The sequence below is a fragment of the Homarus americanus genome, unplaced genomic scaffold (assembly GCF_018991925.1).
Source record: "Homarus americanus isolate GMGI-L3 unplaced genomic scaffold, GMGI_Hamer_2.0 scaffold41222, whole genome shotgun sequence".
NCBI lineage: Eukaryota > Metazoa > Arthropoda > Malacostraca > Decapoda > Nephropidae > Homarus > Homarus americanus.
In genome coordinates, this window is record NW_024719762.1 from 1 (window position 1) to 8,570 (window position 8,570).

The 8,570-nt window shown below is 44.9% G+C and overlaps 1 pseudogene; it reads left to right on the top strand.

Annotated features, from left to right (window-relative positions):
• The first annotated feature begins 5,692 nt into the window (after positions 1-5,692).
• LOC121860277 lies at positions 5,693-6,073 on the top strand (annotated as a pseudogene).
• The last annotated feature ends 2,497 nt before the right edge of the window (positions 6,074-8,570 follow it).

Genomic DNA, 8,570 nt, shown 5'->3' on the forward strand with positions numbered 1-8,570 from the left:
TGTGAAGGGGTACTGCGGGGGCCTGGGGTGGGGGACTTAAACGGGACTTAGAAGGGCGCAAGAAGCAGCAGCAGCAGCAGCAGCAGCCAGGGAGGCGACCTTATTTTCAGTCAGGTTCATACACAAAGAAATACATCAGATTCATTGACAGTACAGTACACATTTACCAGTGTGGGCTAGCCAATTTGGGATAAAGAGCAAGAATGTAATGTCCTCAATGAAGTAATGACATAGTTCAAGATACAATAAGTGAGGTGGCCTGAAGTCTTTGACAGTGTCCCATTCAATAATATAGTGCTTTAAAGGTGTATCACCAAGTTTACATGCTGAGTGTTCCGGTATGGGTACAGCGTTACTAACTAGCCAGATGTGTCTGTATCCTAACCTAATTCTGGCCACGACTACATCACACAGGCAAGTTGTTTGGACACTCTTCCTAGCCCCCTTGGTCCCTGTTCACCTACCTACTGTAGCAGTAAGTAGGTACCTGTTGTAAATCGAAACGTTGCCAATTTGTATTCAGGGAAAGTTGTTGGAGCTTCTAAACTTGAACTGACACAATCCGAGGAGTGGTGACCCGAGGATCACAGACACTATCTCTCCCTTCCTAACCTCCTGCTCCTTCCTCTGTCCTCCAAAAATTGAACCATGCTATCGCAAAGGTAATAATACAGGTAGAGACAACAACATATTTTCCTATTGTCTTATTATATATTAATAACAGAAACGCTGCCGCCATCCTGGAGGCTTTACATTGTCTCACTGTTCATTCCCTCCACAATTCTTCCTCTTACTTCTTCTTCTTCTTCCACCAATACTTTATTAACGGTGTATGTAAGTTTCACCATGTTTTGCACTCCATCGGTAGAGCAAAGTATATTTTGTTAGCAATAAACCAAAAGCATATTTTATGGCCTAATCATCACTACATAGAACACCACCCATAAAGCATGATACTAGTAGACCACAAACTGCTATAAACACCCAAAGCATATTTTATTGCCTAATCATCCATCACTACATAGAACACCACTCATAAAGCATGATACTATTAGACCACAAACTGCTATAAACCCCGAAAATATACTATACTAGTGACTCTAATTGTGTTACCCAATATTATACGAAATAATACTATAAAACATAATAATAAACACACTAATAGTGTATATTAGTTGAATGCACAATCTGATGAGAAATCAAAAAAAAAAAAAAAAACATAACAATAACCTAGAAAGAGTGTAGAGTATTTTTGTGCAAACTATTATACTAGTAGATGGTCTAAGATAACTGTATGTGAAGGAAAAGGTGTGCTCTCCACTCAAACTTTCTTTTTATGAAATCTCCTACTCCCCAGCTGAGCGGTACGCCCAATGGGAAACAAAACGTGGCACATAACACGCCGCCCGCCAGCTCTGGCTCGGTGAATAGGAATCAGTAATCGGGCGGAGTATAAACAACACCACCGCCAATGTGCTCCTCCCATCTCTGAGGAAATCTGGCGGGCAACTTAGTATTATATTAGCATGTAATAATAATAACAATAATAATAATAATAATACTACTACTACTACTAATAATAATAATAATATTAATAATAATAATATTAAAAATAATAACATGCAATTTCATTTTATAACACATACAAACAAAATAGTGTATAGCCTACTATACTTAACTATAATAGGTTAGGTTGCGTAGGAGGATCTAAAAAGTACAGTAGTATACACACACACACACACCCACACACACACACACACACACTTCGCTACTATATGCCAGACGCTCCCCCGGCTTGACACAACCACTCTCCCTGCTTACCTACCAGCCCCCCCCCCTTCCCACTGACTTAGTAGAAGTATTTGAAATAGCAAAACGCCTGGACAAACTAAAATTAAAACGCTCTACCACCCCCATTGACTTACCAATGAAACGCTTCAAGGAGTTCTCCCCGGAGCTTGCTAAACCCCTATGCTCCATCATCAATGCTTCTTTCAGTCAAGCCAGATGCCCAGCTGACTGGAAGACCTCTTATGTATCACCAGTACCCAAGTCAACCAGCCCACAATCCTTAAATCAGCTACGACCTATTGCAATCACCCCAATACCCAGCCTAATCTGTGAAAGTTTTGTGTTCGACTGGCTGGGCTTTTGCTGATATTGCAGGAGTCGTAGTAGACCCTCAGCAATTTGGCAACATGAAAACTTCCTCCACCACTGACTGACTGACTGTCTTGTCAGCTTTCTCGATTACATATACCGCCATCTCGAGAAACGAAAAACGTCTGTAGCTGTCGCCTTCATTGATTTCACTAAAGCGTTCGACCTAGTCGACCACAATATAATCATCAACTAAGCTATTGACCTCGGGCTTCGGAGAAGTCTTATTATACCAGGGCTTACAGACTTCCTCAGTGACCGACGCCAAGCTGTACGCTTCCGAGGGGCTGGCTGTCTCCACCTTTCAGTCACTCACCTGTGGCGTCCCCCAAGGCACCAAGATGGGACCACTCTGCTTCCTTATGCTCATCAATGATGCCCTAAGAGAAACCCCTGCTCGCTGGAAATATGTCGACGACTCCACCATTGGGATCAGCGTCAACAATTCTGCTCCAAACTATACCGCCCTTCATGATTTATTGAACAGTCTCCAAAACTGGGCCACCAACAACCATGGTTATGCACATCAACCTCTCCTCCGACATTGTCCCACCTCCTTCCATTACTCTAGGTCCGAACACACTCCAGGTTTTAGATTCCACGAAGCTCCTCGGCGTCACCATAGACAACAAACTAAATTAGAAACCACACGTCAGTGAAGTTATCAAATCCTCCAGTTTCCGTCTCCACCTCCTACTCCGACTCAAGTCCCTCGGTGTTCCTGCACACGAGCTCCTCAGTGTTTACACAACATTCATACTTCCCAAGCTCACCTGGTCTTCCTCCCTAAATGCCACACAACGTAAACACCTAGAAAAAGTGCAAAAGAGGCCATGCAAGATTATTCTCTCCCCTTCCTACTCCACATATCAAGAAGCGCTCAACACACTGACCGACCCTTTAGACTCTCACTGACCATCACCACGACCTCATCTGCCAATTTGGTAAGAAGCTTCTACACCGGCTCCTACTACCACCTGAGATCCCTAGTCCGAGAAGTGCTCTTCGACACCACAACCGCATCCAGCCCATACGTGCACGAACTGATCGCTATAAGAACAGCCCAGTCCCAACCATTGTAAAAATTATCGATAACTTGTAATAAATCAGTGTACTCACTCCCAGTAAACACTACTCCTTGCACTGTCACTATGTTGAAATGAACTGTAGTTTGAGCTTTTCCCCAGCTAGTTATTATATGTCTTATTTGTGTCACTCATGTTACTTGTATATTATTTGTAATTCGTAACCCATTCCCCAAATATGTAACTGTATATTTTCAGCCTTCTGGCTGCCAAGCTCTTTCAATAAACCGTTAATTATTATTATTATTATTATTATTATTTATATGTTGGTCCATACCAACTCACTCCCCTGAACCCTCCTCCCCACCGGACTATCAACAAGTTCTTGCCATAAGGTACTATCTCATTTGGCAAAGGAATGGAACCAGTGATGAATAGTGGTGAACAGTGCTTAACTCAGTGAAAAACAACTCGGCAGTTGAGTCTTACCCAAGCTAGCTAACCAGCTTCACACAGTGAGGTCCCAGGTACCCGGTTATACTTCCCCTGAGACTCCACGATAGAGAGGCCTGGGACCACACCTCACCCACTTGAATGAGTGAGTCATGTCGACCACGTGGTGTCCCCAAGATGCTACGACACCACGTAGTGAATGTTTGGCTACAGCATCATCATGTGAAGTTCCTCATAACACCATCTGTGAGGTAACTGCTACATCATCAGGCCCCTCATAACGCCATCTGTGAGGGAGTTACTACACCACGTGTCTGGTGTTCAACACCTCACCTTACATGATCTACGCGTGCAAACATTAATCTGTATGTTCACTGTGTGCTCCTTCACCTATCTCTAATGAGGGCTTTTGTTAAACCACCAATGTATGTACTAAGTCATTTGTGTCCAATGTATACTTTCGAAAAGCCCTTGTTTGGGGAAGGTAGGAGAGAGTAGTCGTCATTATTGTCCAAGCCACATTATTTATTTCTATATATAAGTAATGTAGGCTGGTTTTTAAACACCTCAATCCCCTAACGGTGCCGTTTGTATATTAAGAAATACCGAAGCCATACAGTACAACACCAGCGAATATGAAGTATCACTGTAACCGGCAACTGTTACTCACTCATACCTACATACATATATAGAGTCTTTACAGAATGATAGCAGACACGAGGAAGACGAACAACAAGAGGAGGAGAGTTAGAAGAAAATCAACTTCAAGCTAAGAAGAAGAATACCAAGACATTTCCTCCAAACAACAAAACAACACACACAATCAAGCCGACCAAACACTGAGAAACCATGGCGGAACCCAACATGCACCGGACGCTTGACCTGACTCTATCCTGCCGCATCCAGGCGAGTTGCTGCTTAAAGTCCCTCACGCAAGCGCTGTTTAGCCACTGCACCTATTCTCTCCTCCTAAAATTCACTTCAATCCCCCCTGCCACTAGCATGTTATGTATGTATGTATGTATGTATGCATGAATGATAACTGCAACTTTGCGTATTAAAACTCATTACTCTTACCGAAGTAATATAGTGCGTGGTTATGTTATGTCATGTTAGGATAGATTATAAACTACATTGGGTTACATTTCGTGAGGTTCGGTGACGCTACAGGAAGTTAGGTGAGGTACCTGGAGGTTAGGTGAATGTTGACTGACTGACTGACTGACTGACAATTACTAGGAAGTGGTTCCAACACGTTCACGCACAACCTATACTCATACCACAAGTCCAGAATTAGAGAGGATCATGTTATTGGATATATTTTCAACGATTTACTCAGTGTCTAACCAACTCTTTAGCGATTTAAATGTGGACCTAAAAGTAGGTCCGTATATTTGTTTGTCGTGGTGGTGGTGGTGGTGGTGGTGGTGTGCGCCCGTCCATCAGGTTGATTAACCACCAAAACCATAAAGGGTGCGGCCCTGCCGTTTCAGGGCATACACCACATCCATGGCGGTGACGGTCTTCCTTTTTGCGTGCTCGGTGTAGGTGACGGCGTCACGGATGACGTTCTCCAGAAACACCTTGAGGACGCCGCGGGTCTCCTCGTAGATGAGGGCGGATATACGTTTAACACCTCCACGCCGAGCTAGACGACGAATGGCGGGCTTGGTGATACCCTGGATGTTGTCACGAAGCACCTTACGATGACGCTTGGCGCCACCCTTTCCAAGTCCCTTGCCGCCTTTGCCTCGTCCAGTCATGTTGTTGTGGTTGCTACTACAGGTGGTCCTGGTGTGGCTTCGCCCACGGTTTGGTGGGAGTAGGTGGCGTGCTGTGGACGCAGCGGTAGTATCGTTCATCCAAGGCCGTCCTCCTGCAGTATCCTCAATCTGCAGGTGGGACCACCTCCAATCCCAATCCGGTCTGGCTGCTCCTGGGCCTCAGCAGAACCTAAACAGGCCCTTATAAACAAAATGACCGTGTCGGTTTCAGACCGATAATCTATATATGTAACAACCAGGCCGCCCGTATTTTACTATTTCGTCGTCGAGATGGCCCGTACTAAACAGACTGCCTGCAAGTCCACTGGAAGCCGCGAGCTCACGGAAGTAACTGCCACCAAGGCGGCTCGCCGTCCGCCCCAACCACGGTGGTGTCAAAAGCCCCATCGTTACAGGCCCGGAATCGCCCTTCGTGAGATCCGTCGTTACAAGCTGGAAACTACTCATCAGGAAGCTGCCCTTCGCGCCTGGTGCGTGAGATCGCCAGTTCCAAGACGGCCTCGCTTCAGTCGTCTGCCGTCGCGGCTCTGCGAAAGCCTCTGGGCTTACCGTTGAGTCTTCGAGGACACCAACCTGTGTGCCATTCATAGCGCGTTACCATCGCATGCCCAGGACATCCAGCTGGCCCGGCGCATCATGAAGCGTGCTTAAGTCCCTCTTCCTTGGGAAACTATCGGCCAGACATCATCGGCCTTCTCAGGGCAAAGAAGAACCTGAAAGATAATTTTCTTGACAATCATGAAATAGTTTGGTGGTAGGAAGGCGTTAATTTCAGTTACCAAATCGCTTCTTGATAAGTTAGTAACGATACGTGCAGCACGAATGTATAGTAAATCTCATCAATTCGGGAGGTGGGTGGAGATTGCAACAAACAAACTAGTAACAAATAAATATATATAAAGAATAAGTAAGTAAATAAATAAATAAAATAAAAAAAATACAATAAAATACAACAAAATAAAATAAATTGTTTACTTGGAAATAGGCGTGCTGCAAACATGAAATGAAGCCATTACACTCCATGTATGTCTTTGCAGTGCTGGGTGTAAAAATGCTCACAGAATTTATTTGTTATTTATTATGTTTTTCGATTTGATCACTACCAATGAAGGTACAATTATTATAATTTTTTTTTTTTATTTCTCTCAATATATCACTGTCGGTAACTGTCTCTTTAACATGTATGTGTCGATGGAGCCGATTAAATTAATGGTGGGATGGGCGTGTTTGTTGTGCACAAGTAACCTCTTACTTGGAAGAGGTGTGTGTGGTGACAACGTAGTGCCCTCGAACCACGGCATGCTTGGCCAGTTCACCCGGGTGGCAAGTCGGACAGCTGTCTGGATTTCCCGACTTGTAATGGTGGAGCGTTGTTGTAGTGCGCCGGGCAGAAGCCTCGTGGCGTCTTTGTTCGAAAGATGTCGTTCACGAAAAGTTCATGATGGACATAGCTTTGGAGGAGCTCCTGTAGCAAAGATTGCCTTTTAGCTGATGCCTTGTAGATGTAGATGCTGTAGCTTTCCTTCCTCCTCTTTAAACTATGCTACTTGTCTGCCCTTAACGTAGCCTTCTAAGGCCTTTCCAGCCTTCTTGGCAGCAGCAGCCTTTCCGGGATTTTGGGGTATAGCTGGCACAATTCTTTCGTGTGGCGGAGGCGGAAGGGTGAAAACTGGCCCGACTAATTTCCTTATGTCTCCCCGGCCCCGGACGCTCAGGATCGAACTGGCTGCAGCCTCGGCTCTCTTACATTGGTTGGGTCATGAGACATACTATTTCAATCTGAAGCAGTATAAAAGGCCAAGGTGGTAGGGCTGAAATTTAACTCCTATATCACGAAAAGCAGCAGCAGCAACATGTCAGGACTGACAGCAAGGGAGGCAGAACTGATCAAAGTCCCGTTCTAACGGGGCCGGACTCCAGTTCCCGTGGGTAGGATCCACCGTCCTCTCTTGCGTAAAAGCAGCTATGCTGGGCGGTGTTGGTATAGGTGCCCCTGTATGCCTTACGGCGTCTTGGAGTGCCTGGCAGCAGAAGTGTATATCAAGGCTGGCCGGTAACGCCGCCTGTGACAACAAAGACCCGCATTATCGCGTCATCTTCAACGCCATTCCGCGGCGAGGCTGAACAACCCTCTTGGTCACTACATTGCCCAAAAGAATTGTCCTTCCCTCAAGCTGTGCTCTCTATCCCCAAAGACAGAGAAATAAGGGCAAGGTTCGTTCACGAACAACCTAACCAAACAGGCTCCTTTCGGAGCCACAGGATATCATAAAGAAAGCTGCGACATCAACGTTTTGCAGGATATGTACTCTGGCAGTAAAATGGGTGAAATTGTTTTTGAATGGTGTAGATGTGAAGAGGGTGCTGCAGGGCCTGGGGTTGGGGGCTTAAACAGGACTTAGAAGGGCTGTGAAGCAGCAGCAGCAGCAGCAGCCTTATGTGTCAGGGAGGCGACATGTACAGTCAGGTTCATACACAAAGAAATACATCAGATTCATTGACAATTATGATACCCACATTACCAGTGTGCAAATGGCTGGCCAATTTGGGATAAACCAAGAATGTAATGTCCTCAGAGTAATGACATAGTTCAGATACAATATTAATAAATTATGCCAGGGAATTGGCTGGAAGTCTTTGACAGTGTCCCATTCAATAATATAAATTAGCGCTTTAAAGGTGTATCCTGAAGTTCCATGCTGAGTGTTCCTTGGGTACGGCGTTACCTAACTATAGCCAGATGTGTCTGTATCCTAACCTAATTCTGTTGACCATCACACGAGCCAGGTTGTTTGGACACTCTTCCATACATGATGCCTGCCCTTTCCTACTGTAGCAGTAGTAGGTACCTATTTATCAAATCGAAACGTTGTAGTTGTATTTCAGGAAAGTTGTTGGGCTTTATAAGCTTGAACTGACACAATCTAAGTGGTGACCCGAGGATCTGAACACTATCTCTCCTTCTAACTATCTCCTGCTCCTTCCTCTGTCTCCAAAAATTAGACCATGCTATCATAGGGTAATAATACAGGTAGAGACAACAACATATTTTCTCTTATCTTATTATATATTAATAACAAACTATTCTTACCGCCTGCCATCCTGGAGGCTACATTGTCTCACTGTTCATTTCCCTCCACAATTCTTC